The 15,320-nt window shown below is 43.1% G+C and overlaps 1 long non-coding RNA gene across 1 annotated transcript; it reads left to right on the top strand.

Moving 5' to 3' along the window:
• Positions 1-7,495: 7,495 nt before the first annotated feature.
• On the top strand, positions 7,496-9,320 carry LOC126939631 (uncharacterized). Its single transcript, XR_007720437.1, has 2 exons — positions 7,496-7,992; positions 8,786-9,320. It is a non-coding gene; the product is annotated as an uncharacterized LOC126939631 (long non-coding RNA).
• The last annotated feature ends 6,000 nt before the right edge of the window (positions 9,321-15,320 follow it).

Here is a 15,320-nt window from a genome sequence, read left to right as displayed (position 1 = left end):
TCTTTATATCTGTTCTGTCTCCACTATTAGGCTGGGACCAACCTGAGTGCAAAGTCTGGGTCTCCTGTCAACCCCTTGGGACAAGGGTTACTTTTTTTTTCCCAGCTGATGTTTCTTGGGCACCTTCCATGTGTCAGATGCTGAGGTTGGTGCTCAGGACATGAGACAGACCCAGCCCCTGTTCTCCCTCAGGACTTGCCTATCCTGGTCCTGTCTGTGTCCCCAGGATAGCGCTCTGCCTGACACATTGGGACAACTGACCACTGTCTGGAAGAAATGAGGAAGAGGATAGGGATTCAGCCCTTGGAGATGAGCCCCATCACTCTCTTCCTGGATTCCAAGTTCATACCACTCTGGCGGCTCCTCTGAAAATCCCCAGGCCTCCTCCCAGTCTCCCGGCATCCGGTGTTGCTGTTGGCCGGGCCTGCCTGCCACACAGCCAGGGACTGAAGGACATTTTATTCCAAATGAGGGCAGTCAGCTGAATTTCCAAACCAAAGATTTTTCCACTTCAAATTTTCTCCTTTCCTCTTCTGCCCAAATAACACGTTTGTTTTGTAGAAAAGGGACAGAGCAGTTCTATGTCTAAGGGTTAAAGACTTTTTGGGGATACCTGGGGGATAGGCAGGGCTCTGGCCAAAGTCCTTATCCTGTTGGGAGAAGAGAGAAAAGAAAGGAACTGAGAAGGGCCTTCCAGTCCCCAGGACGACAAAGGGGATAAGATAAAATCAAGGGATGCCTTTTTTCTTTCCAACCCTATACTGTACTCTACTTCTTCTTCCATCTCCTTTTCCTGTTTTTTTTAATCTCTTCCTCTCTTCCTTCCCACTATCTTCTCTCTCTCCCTCTCCTTCCTTTTCCTCCATGCATTCATTCATTCATGCATTCTCCCAGCAGACATTTATCCAGCATCTACGTGTCAGACACTGCCACAAGCTAAGAATACAGAGACAACTAAGTCAAGGCTCACAGCTCTTATAGACTGGGGGTTGAGGAGGGTGGGGCAGACAGATGACATGTTGGGGTGAGGAGCTACAACTGGCAAGGAGAGGTACCGGTAGATCTCCAAGTACATTCAGAAGCTCATGCAGTACACTTAAAACAAAGGAAACTCTGGGGATCAAGGAAAAATTTTTTAAATAACTTAAAACTTAAATTTTAAAAAAATAAGTATTTATTTATGTGTTTCTTATTATTACTATTATTATTTTTGAGACAGGGTCTCACTCTGTTACTCACTTAGGCTGGAGTGCAGTGGTGTGATCATAGTTCACTGCAGCCTCAACCTCCTGAGCTCAAGCAATCCTCCTACCTCAGCCTCCGAAGTAACTGGGATCACAGAAGTGCACCATCACACCCGGCTAATTTTTTTTTTTTTGGTAGAGACAAAGTCTCTCTGTGTTGCCTAAAATGGCATTTTTAAAATAGACTTTTCTTTTTAGAGCAGTTTTATGTTCACATAAAAATGAAGTAGAAAGCATAAAGAGTTCCCCATGTATCCCCTGCCCCTCACACACACAGCCTCCCCAACTATCAACATCCCCCACAGGACCAGCCATCTGCTAAACCTGATGAACTACATTTCAGCATCATTATCACCCCAAGTCCAGAGTTTACATTAAGGTTCACTCTTGATGTTGTACATTCTATGAGTTTGGACAAATGTATAATGAATTGTATCCACCTTTATAGGCTCATGCAGAGTAGTTTCACTGCCTAAACATTCTCTATGCTTTGCCTCACTTAATTTTTTAATCTTCAATTTCTTCTTCTTTGAAATGGGAAATATAACAACTATCTCATAGAGTGATCATGAGTATAAAACAAAATAATATATATGAATATTTTGCTTTAAGTGTGGGTTATTTATATAATAGTACAGGGAAAAGCCAAGATAATTCACACAGTTGTCCCTGATTGTGGTACGTGCTACGGGAGAAAGGAGAGAAGCAGATAAGGAAGGATAAACTTTCTCCCCAGCATCAGGGAGACGCTGCTGCATGAGGTTTGGGCTGCAGGTGATGTTGGGAGTAGTAGTAGGAAGAGGGCACAGAGGCCCATGGAATTCCAAAAGGGACTCTGGACTGCTCCTTGCTCCTGAAGTAGCCCATCCCTTTATCCAGGCAATCCTCTAGCTGCTGCTGGCAGTGGCTCAGAGAGCCTGCATGAGTCACTTCCACGTGGCTGATGTGGGGAGGGAAGAAGGGATGGGGAGGGCTCATGCCCAGGCAGGGCCACGCTGGCTTGAAGAAATGGTTCCTGAAAGTCCCTGGCAGAAAGTGGGCTGCTGTGGGCTGTTAACGTGCCATGCAAATGAACCAGTAAACAGTCCCCAATGAGAATCCCAGATGTCTGTTCATTCCAAAGCACAAGACACTCATTTTGGGCTCCAGGTGGGGACCAGCTCAAGTGAACCCAGCCCGTGAGCTGAGGCAGGACTGCTGGTCTCTCCGTCTTCTAGCCTCTGGACAAGGACCTTGTCCAGGAGACCTCAGTATCCTCCTACACTGAGACAGGCAGTGTCTACACAGGGAGAAGATGACCTGGCAGTACAGATGACATCAACTTATCACCTTTCATTCAGGATGGGAAAAATCATTCTGGGGTCTGCTTGGGCTGTCTAGGCAGAACAAAACAGCTGCACCATAGTGCTAGAGACAGGATGAACCATATAGTATGCTTGTGTGGGCACCCCAAATTTCCACCTGAGTGGGGTCTGTTGCCAGGCAGAGGCACAGCTGGGTTTGGGGAGATGCCAGGTGCTTGCTGTATATGTGCTCAGAATGTGTTGGTTTGTGGGGAGGATAGCTAGAGAGGGAGAGGTGGAATGAAACACATCTGGTGACCTGATTTTTTGTTTTCTTGCTCTTAGTTAAGAGCCTCAGCTATTCTTGGGGCTGGAGGAAGAAGACGAGGAAACAAGCAGGGGCAGGAGAAGTAGAAAATGGGGCAGGTAGCGTATGTTACTTGGGGAGGCTCAGAGAGGGAGTGCTGGTTTGATCCTGGGAAGGCCTCTACTTCTCATGGAGTAGAGGGAAGGGGCTTGGTGTTCTTAGGTGAAGAAGAAAAGTATGGTCACATGACCATTTAGCAGCCTCTCCCACAGGGACTCAACATGCAGTCATATCAATACATCATTCCAAAAGCAGCACATAAACACATACACCTTCAAGGATAATTGCAAGCACAGGGTTCAATTATACAGACAATGAAAGTCCACACTTCTTACACACACACTGCCACTAAAACACACATTAAAGACTAGAAGGGGTCTGCTCATAAAGACTAGAAGGGGTCACATTGACCCTTCAGGTCAGGGCAAATGTACCTTCAACCAGCATCACCCTTTGAAGTTTGCAAAGTCTAATGTCCATCTCAAGTTTTCCACAAACTTCCTTAAGGTGCTCCTGCTTCTGACGAATTGTTCCATCCAAGGTACTCTGGCCATTCCTGGTGACTGACCCTGTTCCACACCACCACCATCCAGGTGGAGAATGTGGCAAAAACATTCGCAAGGCTTCTGTGATGTGGAAAACTTAGGAAGCTTTGAAGCAATGAAGAGCTTTATATCATAGCAATAACACTAAGCACTAAATAATACTAAACAACAGACATTTCTGGTATTACTTTTTAAAAATCTATTGATCATTCTCACAACTCAGGGTGCAGACTCTTTGCATGTTATTCAGCTAATCTCCTTCCCCCTCTTCGTTGTTGTCTTCTTCTTAGAGGCAAAATCCAAATTCCTCTCATTTCTTACGTGGAACAATTTAGCTTTCTCCAACCTCTGCTGCCAAACGTGGCTCATGAACTCCCTTAGCATAGCCAAAAACTCACTGGAAGCTCTCAAAATAGCCCCTGTGACTTGCTAATTAAGCTCCTAGAACAGAGGCTATCTGCCTTCCCCATCTTCCTGTACTAGGGACAGTTTTTATTTTTCTAGCTAAATGTAAATATGCAAATATACAGTTGGACACAGAACTCTCTATCCACTTCCCCAAATAGGTTAGACAGGAAGAATTCATCTATGCCATGTTCAGGGCAGTTAGCTAAATCTAAAATTGCCTCCCTCCCTCAACTTCCTACTCTCTACTTTTAGGGTTCCCAGGGCTCTTTTTACAACAGATTTATTCATTTATAAAGTAAACATCATTGAGAGGCTGCCAAGCATTCTTCTTGGGAGATACAAAGATAATAAAACAAGACCACAGAACCCAAGGAGCTCAAATCCTAGATGGAGAGGCAGATAAGTAAACACAGAATCATGATGTACTAAGATGAAGTCTGTGATAGGGAAGGTAAAATGTGTTATTGGAACACAGAGATGAGAAGTTGAACCAGTTTGGGTCTGGGAGTGTGAGGAGGATGTGCAAGATGGGTAGAAGTTCATCACTTAGACAAGAGGGGACAAAACCTGACCATCCATTTATGGAATTGCAATTGTTTATTACTTTGCTAAGCAGTGAACAAGATGGACAGACTTCACTTGGTGGTGAAAACTGTAGGCTTTACTAAATAGGTGAGTGTGGTGGAAGGGGACTCAGGGCCAGGTAAACCTGTCTAATGAGGTAACACTTAACCTGAAGCCTAAAACATCAGTTCCCCAATGTTTTTGGCACCAGGAACTGGCTTCGTGGAAGATAATTTTTCCACAGACAGTGGGGGTCAGAGGGGAATAGTTTTGGGATGAAACTGTTCCACCTCAGATCATCAGGTGCTAGTTAGATTCTCATAAGGAGTGTGCAACCTAGATCCCTTGCATGCACAGTTCACAAGAGGGTTTGTGCTCCTATGAGAGTCTAATGGTGCTGCTGATCTGAAAGGAGGAGGAGGTCAGGTGTTAGTGCTTGCTGGCCACTCACTTCCTGTACCTCCCACTGTGTGGTCTGGTTCCTGACAGGCCATGGACTTGTACCAGTCCACAGCCTGGGGGTTGGGGACCTGTGGCCTAAAAGAAGAATAAGAGTTAGCTAGGTGAAAGGGTGGGAATATGTTCAGGCAGATTAAAAAAGCATGTTTTCGGGGAAGTTCCAGAATGGCCAAATAGGAACACTTCCAGTTTGCAGCTCCCAGCATGAGCGATGCAGAAGACAGGTGATTTCTGCATTTCCAACTGAGGTATTGGGTTCATCTCACTGGGACTTGTCAGACAGTGGGTGCAGCCCACGGAGCAGGGTGGGACATTGCCTCACCTGGGAAGTGCAACGGGTCAGGGAATTCCCTTTCCTAGCCAAGGGAAGCCATGACAGATGGTACCTGGAAAATCGGGACACTCCCACCCTAATACTGCACTTTTCCAATGGTCTTAGCAAACGTCACACCAGAAGATTATATCCCACACCTGGCTTGGAGGGTCCCACGCCCATGGAGCCTTGCTCACTGCTAGCACAGCAGTCTGAGATCAAACTGCAAGGCGGCAGTGAGGCTGGGGGAGGAGCATCTGCCTTTGCTGAGGTTTGAGTAGGTAAACAAAGCAGCCAGGAAGTTCGAACTGGGTGGAGCCCACCACAGCTCAAGGAGGCCTGCCTGCCTCTGTAGACTCTACCTCTGGGGCGGGGTATAGCTGAACAAAAGGCAGCAGAAACTTCTGCAGACTTAAATATCCCTGTCTGACAGCTTTGAAGAGAGTAGTTGTTCTCCCAGCACGGAGTTGGAGATCTGAGAATGGACAGACTGACTCCTCAAGTGGGTCCCTGACCCCCAAGTAGCCTAACTGGGAGACACCTCCCAGTAGGGGCCGACTGACACCTCATACAGCCGGGTGCCCCCTGAGATGAAGCTTCCAGAGGAAGGATCAGGCAGCAATGTTTGCTGTTCTGCAATATTTGCATTCTGCAGCCTCCACTGGTGATACCCAGGCAAACAGGGTCTGGAATGGACCTCCAGCAAACTCCAAGAGACCTACAGCTGAGGGTCCTGACTGTTAGAAGGAAAACTAACAAACAGAAAGGACATCCACACCAAAACCCCATCTGTACGTCACCATCATCAAAGACCAAAGGTAGATAAAACCACAAAGATGGGGAGAAACCAGAGCAGAAAAGCTGAAAATTCTAAAAATCAGAGCACCTCTTCTCCTCCAAAGGAATGCAGTTCCTTGACAGCGACAGAAAAAATCTGGACAGAGAATGACTTTGATGAACTGACAGAAATAGGCTTCAGAAGGTCAGTAATAACAAACTTCTCTGAGCTAAAGGAGGATGTTTGAACGCATCGGAAGGAAGCTATTCAACCAATTATAACATCTATAACTATACATTTATGGGGGAGAGGTTTATTACAACAATGGGGAGCACAAGTTCTAATTCCAGAACAATTATATCACCCTCAAAATCAACATACAATGCATGAAATGGGGTATGTCCCTGGTATGGGTCTAGAAAAAAATTTGCAAGGTTTGAAAGAATGACTTCAAGTGGAAAGACAAAGTTCCCGCCAAGGTTTAAGACCATTTTTTTGTTTGTTTGTTTGTTTTGTTTTGTTTTTTGAGAAGGAGTCTGGCTCTGTTGCCCAAGCTGGAGTGCAGTGGCCGGATCTCAGCTCACTGCAAGCTCCGCCTCCCAGGTTTACGCCATGCTCCTGCCTCAGCCTCCCGAGTAGCTGGGACTACAGGCGCCCGCCACCTCACCCGGCTAGTTTTTTTGTATTTTTTAGTAGAGACGGGGTTTCGCCATGTTAGCCAGGATGGTCTCGATCTCCTGACCACGTGATCCACCTGTCTTGGCCTCCCAAAGTGCTGGGATTACAGGCTTGAGCCACCGTGCCCTGCCTAAGACATCATTTTTGATGACAGCCATTGTTTAGCCTCCAGAACCTATACCTTTAAAATGGTTAACAGATAAGCCAATTTGGATAGAACAATGGCCACTAAGTAAAGAGAAACTGGAGGCTTTAGAGGAATTAGTTACTGAACAATTAAAAAATGGGCACATAGCTCCAACATTTTCCCCTTGGAGTTCTCCAGTTTTCATAATTAAGAAAAAATCAAGTAAATGAAGAATGTTAACTGACTTAAGAACCATCAATTCAGTTATACAACCTATGAGAGCATTACAGCCAGGAATGCCTTCTCCCACCATAATTCCAAAAAATTGGCCTTTAATAGCATACATTTAAAAGACTGTTTCTTTACTATCCCCTTAGCTGAGCAAGACTGTGAAAGGTTTGCATTTACAATTCCTGCTGTAAACAACCTGCAGCCTGCTAAGCATTTTCATTGTTTCACAGATGGGTCTAGTAATGGTAAAGCTGCTTATTCTGGATCAAAAGTTTAAGTTTTCCAGACGCCCTATACTTCAACTCAAAAAGTGCAGCTTGTAGCTGTAATTGAGGTATTGACTGTTTTTGATATGCCTATTAATGTGATTTCTGATTCTCCATACATGGTTCATTCCACACAGTTGATTGAAAATGCTCAGTTATGATTTCATACAGATGAACAACTGAAAATAAAAACAAAAAAGGGGGAGAAATAGAGATTATGGGAGAGCCCATACACAATTGAATCTAGCATTATTAACTTTAAATTTTTTGAGCCTGCCCAAAGGCCAGATGTTATCAGCAGCTGAACAGCATCTACAGAAACCAGCTGCAAAGACAGAAGTAGAACAACTGATTTGGTGGAGAGATCCAATAACAAAAAGTTGGGAAATAGGTAAAATAATAACTTGGGGTAGAGTTATGCTTGTGTTTCTCCAGGTCAAAATCAACAGCCAATTTGCATACCATCAAGACACCTGAAACCTTAACATGAGCCAAATGCCAAGGAAGAGATTCCGGGAGGATCCCAAGGACCCACTGGTTGCAGCCATGTCAAGGCTGATGCCCAGGAGAACCCCAACTGTCATGAGCAACACCTGTTGAACACAGCCACCCACCTGGGGACAGATCAAGAAGCTGTCACAGATGGCAGAAGAAAACCTGAGGAAAGCAGGACAACCAGTCACAATGAGTAATTTAATGGTATCTATGATAGTGGTGATCACCATTGCTGTGAGTATTCCTTCAACAAGAGCTGACACAGAGAACAATTATATTTACTGGGCATATGTATCAATCTTGGCTAGTAAGAATGCCTGGATGTAATCACCCTATGACACAGTTACACATCCTTTCTGATCTCAGTATTTACCATAATAAATCTGCTCCTATAATTGAGGCATACTGCCCTCAAAACCTATTTGTAAACAGGATTGGACCCAGTTAGAAAAAATGAATGAACATACTTGTTTAGGAAGATTGCATTGCAGAACAGACAGAGATGCTGTGCAACGATTCCTATGGAATCATTATTGATTGGACCCCTAAGGGGATGTTTAGCTTGAATTGCACCTCTCAGTCTGCGTGCCATGGCCACAGTATGTTCAGCTGGTCTGAACAAAACGGTCAGATGGTAGAAATAAAAGTACAGCAAAAGTTCCTATTATCTGGAACCATGGTGGTACAGTGGCACCTCAGCCTCAAATGATGTGGCCCTTTGTACGAGCTAAACATAAAGATTTGTGGAAACTATTAATAGCTCTTAATAAGATGAAAATTTGGAGAAGAATAAAAAAGCATCTAGAAGGACACTCTAGAAACTTGTCTTTGGATATTGCGAAATTAAAAGAACAAATATTTAAAGCATCCCAGGCACACCTGACCTTAATGCCAGCAACCAGAGTGCTTAAAGGAGTTGCAGACAGATTAACAGCTAGTAACCCATTAAAATGGATAAAAACACTTGGAAGCGCTGTAATTTCAATGATGATTGCGCTTTTAATCTGTGTTGTTTGTCTTTGTATAGTTTGCAGATGTGGATCCTGACTCCTGTGAGAAGTAGCTCACTGTGACAAAGCTGCCTTTGCAAATAGATTTGCAAATCAAATAAGGGGGACATGTTGGGAACAGGCCCCCCAAAATCTGGCCATAAACTGGCCCCAAAACTGGCCATAAACAAAATCTCTGCAGCACTATGACATGTTCACGATGGCCATGACGCACACACTGGAAGGTTGTGGGTTTACCAGAATGAGGGCAAGGAACACCTGGCCCACCCAGGGCGGAAAACTGCTTAAAGGTGTTCTTAAACCACAAACAATAGCATGAGCGATCTATGCCTTAAGGACATTTTCCTGCTGCAGATAACTAGCCAGACCCATCCCTTTATTTTGGCCCATCCCTTTCCCTTCATTTCCCATAAGGGATACTTATAGTTAATCGAATATCTATAGAAACAATGCTAATGACTGGCTTGCTGTTAATAAATATGTGGGTAAATCTCTGTTTGGGGCTCTTGGCTGTGAAGGCTGTGAGACCCCGACTTCCCACTTCACACCTCTATATTTCTGTGTCTTTAATTCCTCTAGCACCGCTGGGTTGGGGTCTTCCCGGCCAAGCTGGTCTCGGCAGAAATTTATAGCACTAAATGCCCACAAGAGAAAGCAGGAAAGATCTAAAATTGACACCCTAACATCACAATTAAAAGAAGCAAGAGCAAACACTCAAAAGCTAGCAGAAGGCAAGAAATAACTAATCTCAAAGCAGAACTGAAGGAGACAGAGACACAAAAAAACCTTCAAAAATTCAATGAATATAGGAGCTGTTTTTTTGAAAAGATCAACAAAATTGATAGACTGCTCACAAGACTAATAAAGAAGAAAAGAGAGAAGAATCAAATAGATGCAATAAAAAATGATAAAGGGGATATCACCACTGATCTCACAGAAATACAAACTACCATCAGAGAATACCATAAACATCTCTATGTAAATAAACTAGAAAATCTAGAAGAAATGGATAAATTCCTGGACACACACACCCTCCCAAGACTAAACCAGGAAGATGTTGAATCCGTGAATAGACAAATAACAGGCTCTGAAATTGAGGCAATAATTAATAGCCTGCTGACCAAAAAGAGTCCAGGACCAGATGAATTCACAGCCAAATTCTACCAGAGGCACAAAGAGGAGCTGGTACCATTGCTTCTGAAACTATTCCAATCAATAGAAAAAGAGGGAATCCTCCCTAACTCATTTTATGAGGCCAGCATCAACCTGATACCAAAGCCTGGCAGAGACACAACAAAAAAAAGAGAATTTTAGACCAATATCCCTAATGAACATCGATGCAAAAATCCTCAATAAAATACTGACAAATCAAATCCAGCAGCACATCAAAAAGCTTATCCACCACAATCAAGTTGGCTTCATCCCTGGGATGTAAGGCTGGTTCAACATATGCAAATCAATAAACGTAATCCGTCATATAAACCCAGAACTAAAGACAAAAACCACATGATTATCTCAACAGATGCAGAAAAAGCCTTCGACAAAATTCAACAGCCTTCATGCTAAAAACTCTCAATAAAGTAGGTATTGATGGGACACACCTCAAAATAATAAGAGCTATTTATGACAAACCCACAGCCAATATCATACTGAATGGGCAAAAACTGGAAGCATTCCCTTTGAAAACTGGCACAAGACAGGGATGCCCTCTCTCACCACTCCTATTCAACATAGTGTTGGAAGTTCTGGCCAGGGAAATCAGGCTGGAGAAAGACATAAAGGGTATTTGATTAGGAAAACAGGAAGTCAAATTGTCCCTGTTTACAGATGACATGATGGTATATTTAGAAAACCCCATCATCTCAGCCCCAAATCTCCTTAAGCTGATAAGCAACTTCAGCAAAGTCTCGGGATACAAAATCAATGTGCAAAAATCACAAGCATTCCTATACACCAATAACAGACAGAGAGCCAAATCATGAGTGAATTCCCATTCACAATTCCTTCAAAGAGAATAAAATACCTAGGAATCCAACTTACAAGGGATGTGAAGGACCTCTTCGAGGAGAACTACAAACCACTGTTCAAGAAATAAAAGAATACACAAACAAATGGAAGAACATTCCATGATCATGGATAGGAAGAATTAATACTGTGAAAATGGCCATACTGCCCAAGGTAATTTATAGATTCAGTGCCATTCCCATCAAGCTACCAATGACTTTCTTCACAGAATTGGAAAAAACTACTTTAAAGTTCATATGGAGCCAAAAAAGAACCTACATTGCCAAGACAATCCTAAGCCAAAAGAACAAAGCTGGAGGCATCACGCTACCTGACTTCAAACTGTACTACAAGACTACAGTAACCAAAACAGCATGGTTCTGGTACCAAAACAGAGATATAGACCAATGGAACAGAACAGAGCCCTGAGAAACAATACCACACATCTACAACCATCTGATCTTTGACAAACCTGACAAAAACAAGCAATGGGGAAAGGATTTCCTATTTAATAAATGATGCTGGGAAAACTGGCTAGCCATATGTAGAAAGCTGAAACTGGATCCCTTCCTTTCTCCTTATACAAAAATTAATTCAAGATGGATTAAAGACTTAAATGTTAGACCTAAAACCATAAAAACCCTAGAAGAAAACCTAGGCAATACAGGACATAGGCATGGGCAAGGACTTCATGACTAAAACACCAAAAGCAATGGCAACAAAAGCCAAAATTGACAAAAGGTATCTAATTAAACTAAAGAGCTTCTGCATAGCAAAAGAAACTACCATCAGAGTGAACAGGCAACCTACAGAATGGGAGATAATTTTTTACAATCTACCCATCTGACAAAGGGCTAATATCCAGAATCTACAAATAACTGAAACAAATTTACAGGAAAAAATCAAACAACCCCATCAAAAAGGGGGCAAAGGATATGAATAGACACTTCTCAAAAGAAGACATTTATGCAGCCAACAGACACATGAAAAAAACGCTCATCATCACTGGCCATCAGAGAAATGCAAATCAAAACCACAATGAGATACCATCCACACCGGTCAGAATGGTGATAATTAAAAAGTCAGGGAACAACGATGCTGGAGAGGATGTGGAGAAATAGGAACACTTTTACACTGTTGGTGGGAGTGTAAACTAGTTCAACCACTGTGGAAGACAGTGTGGAGATTCCTCAAGGATCTAGAACTAGAAATACCATTTGACCCAGCCATCCCATTACTGGGTATATACCCAAAGGATTATAAATCATGCTACTATAAAGACACATACACACGTATGTTTATTGCAGCACTATTGACAATAGCAAAGACTTGGAACCAACCCAAATGTCCATCAATAATAGACTGGATTAAGAAAATGTGGTACATATACACCATGGAATACTATGCGGCCATAAGAAAGGATGAGTTCATGTCCTTTGTAGGGACATGGATGAAGCTAGAAGCCATCATTCTGAGCAAACTATCACAAGGACAGAAAACCAAACACTGCATGTTCTCACTCATAGGTGGAAACTGAACAATGAGAACACTTGGACACAGGAAAGGGAACATCACACATGGGTGCCTGTAGTGGAGTGGGGGGTGGGGGAAGGGATAGCATTAGGAGATATACCTAATGTAAATGACGAGGAAACAGGTGCAGCATACCAACATGACACACGTATACATATGTAAGAAACCTGCACATTGTGCACATGTACCCTAGAACTTAAAGTACAATAAAAAAAATTTTAAAAATGTTAAAAAGCATGTTTGAACCTAAAAACAAGAAAAATGTTAATGCTTATGAGATAAATGAAGAAGCCTGGCATAATTGGTGCTAAGAGACATGGAGGACAGTGGCATGAAATGAGGCTGGGGAGACAGGCAGGGTCCAGCCATATTAAGGGAGTCCCCCAACATGCACACTTGATCCTAATACTGTGGAGTTCAGAGTTCGAGTGAACTTTATAAAAGCAGAGCTGAGACTGGTTACCTGGTTTCAATCCTATGAGCTAAAAGAGCTCTGGGCTGAAGGCTGATTGTGATCAGCATGTGGCTGAGTCTGGAAGCCCCTCTGCATCCAGTCACCCTGGCATGGGAGATACGACTTAGGAACAGGATGAACATAGGCCAACAGAACTATAATCGTGGCTATCCTATACCCAAGTGTCTGACTACTGGCATGCAATTCTCTCTTAAGGACCCACCACTACCATGGCCGGTGCAGGGGATGTGGACCAACCAAGGATGTCACGGAAGTGTCAGACAGGAATGCGCCAGTCAAATGTGACCAGCCTACAGATGGGATGCCATGGGACAGTCAATGATGGCCAAAAGGATGGACCCAATGACAGCCTGGCATATACTCAAGTTCTCCCTTTGCTTGGCATTTGAATGCCAGATTGACTCCTTTGAATTAGGCCTGAAAGGGATATTGGACACCTGCTAATCTGAACAGACTGAAGCTCCAGTGGTTACTGTGAATATTAAAAAAGAGGCAGGCTTCATTTTTATTCCACGCTGGTGAAGCTGGCCATACAAGTTTCACTAAACTAAAGGATAGAACGCCATCAAATGCATTTAGCAAGGAAATGTCAACATCAGAATTATATTTGTAAAAGATTATTCTGAATACTATGTGAGGAATAAATTAAAGGAGAGGAAGAGAACAAAGCCAGGGAGATTACATTGGTTAGAACTGCTTTCAGCTTCGTGTAAGAGAATACCTAACATAGCTTAAAACCTGTAATGACATTGATTGTTTACCCATAGGAAATCAGGAAATAAGCTCTCCTCAGGGATAGCGTTGTTAGAAACCCAGGCTTTTTCCATCCTTCTGCACCGCCAACCTCCACGTATTGGCTATGTATATTCTTGCTTAGTCCCTCATTGTAGCAAGATGGCTGCCTCAGCTCCAGACACAATAATTGTATTCAAGGCAGGCAGAAGGGGGAGGGGACAGTACTAGACCCCTTCTATTCTTTTTCTTAGTAAAGCAAAACTTTCCCAGGAGACCAGCATGTCTTTTTACATTTCATTGGTCAAAACTGGGTCACAATGCCCTTCTAATTGCAAGCAAGGCTGGAAAATTGAGTATCTGGCAAAGAGGAGCAACGTTCTTCATTATGACTCAGTACCTAGAACTAGGCACATGGCTGCCTGGAGCCATGTAGGGGTTCTTATAGACAAGTAAATAGGGAAATTATGTTGGGTAGGAAATAAATAATGATGGTCACAGAGGCTAGAGATGATGGCCTGGACTAAGAGGATGACATTGAAGATAGAGATGTTTAAGAGATGTAAGTTACAGAGCTTGATGATGGGATGTGGAGAAAGAAGAAGAGGAAGAAGCCAAGTATGATTTCCAGTTTTCAACTTGGGCAGCCAATAAATTATGATGTCATTTACTAAGACAGAGAACACGAGGAAGAAACACGGGTATGGGGAAGATGAAGAGTCCAATTTTAGACATTTTGAGTTTGAGGGGTCTGTATATATCTAAGTATTAATATCAAATACAGAGGTGGGTAGATGGCTGCGGAGTGTAGGAGAAAGATTTGGGCTATAGGGATGGACCTGAGTGTCACTGGAGGTGAAGGGAATGGATGAGTTTATTAGAGAGGGTGCTCTGGGTTGCACAGAAAGAAATGTAACCTGAACATTAAGGAGAGAAAAAGGACATTTTTGGCTCACACAGCAGAACACACATGGGATGGGGCTGAATTTTGGCACAAGAACATGCGCCACTCACACATGGAGGCTGGGTTTCTCTCTTACCCCCAGCTCTGCTTTAGTTTATCTTTTATAAGATAAGCCATTCTTATGTATATTATTTCACTGTATCCTCAGGATTATCCTTCGAAGCAAGTATATTATGTCCTCATTTTAAAGATGAAAAACCAAAGCCTAACAGAGTCATCTTTTGTCACTCAAGAGAAGAGCCATATTCAGATTTGTAGTTTGCAAAGGACATGAATCTTTGGCCACAGTCATAAAGAGCCTTTTGATGAAGCTGTAAACTGTGTCCTTCCTGCTCTCCTGTGGCCTAGCATGACTGATGATTGTCTCTGCCTTGCAGCAACTCACTGAAGGTCAGCAAATGCTGACAAACACAATTTTAGATCCCAACATTTTTCTACAAGTCCCCTAAGTCACTGCTCCAAGAGTTGTTTGACTTTGTTTAACACGGGAATGATTTAAGAATGTATTAAAAAGTGAATGACAAGATCCAGGAGAGCAGAAAAGTTTGAAGATACAGGAAACAGAGGTGACGAGGTGACATGGCATGGGATCCACAGCACCAGTGGAAAGATTGGCTGCCCACAGTCACCTCTCCTTGTAACAGCAAGGCTGGAGAGGAGGATGGGTAAGGATGCAGGGGAGATGTGCATGTTTATATTGGCTCTCTCTACCCCATTTCAATCCTCTTCTATATTACCTTCCTCTAGTATAAGGGCTGGAAAGAAAATGCTTAAATGTCTAGTGTCCCTTACAGCTAGTGATGTTCATGAGATGACTTCTAGCCAAAGAGAGGGGGAGCTATCC

The sequence above is a fragment of the Macaca thibetana genome, chromosome 1, assembly GCF_024542745.1.
Source record: "Macaca thibetana thibetana isolate TM-01 chromosome 1, ASM2454274v1, whole genome shotgun sequence".
NCBI classification, from domain to species: domain Eukaryota; kingdom Metazoa; phylum Chordata; class Mammalia; order Primates; family Cercopithecidae; genus Macaca; species Macaca thibetana.
The sequence above is the reverse complement of the archived record's forward strand: the minus strand, read 5'-3'. Positions and strand labels throughout refer to the sequence as shown.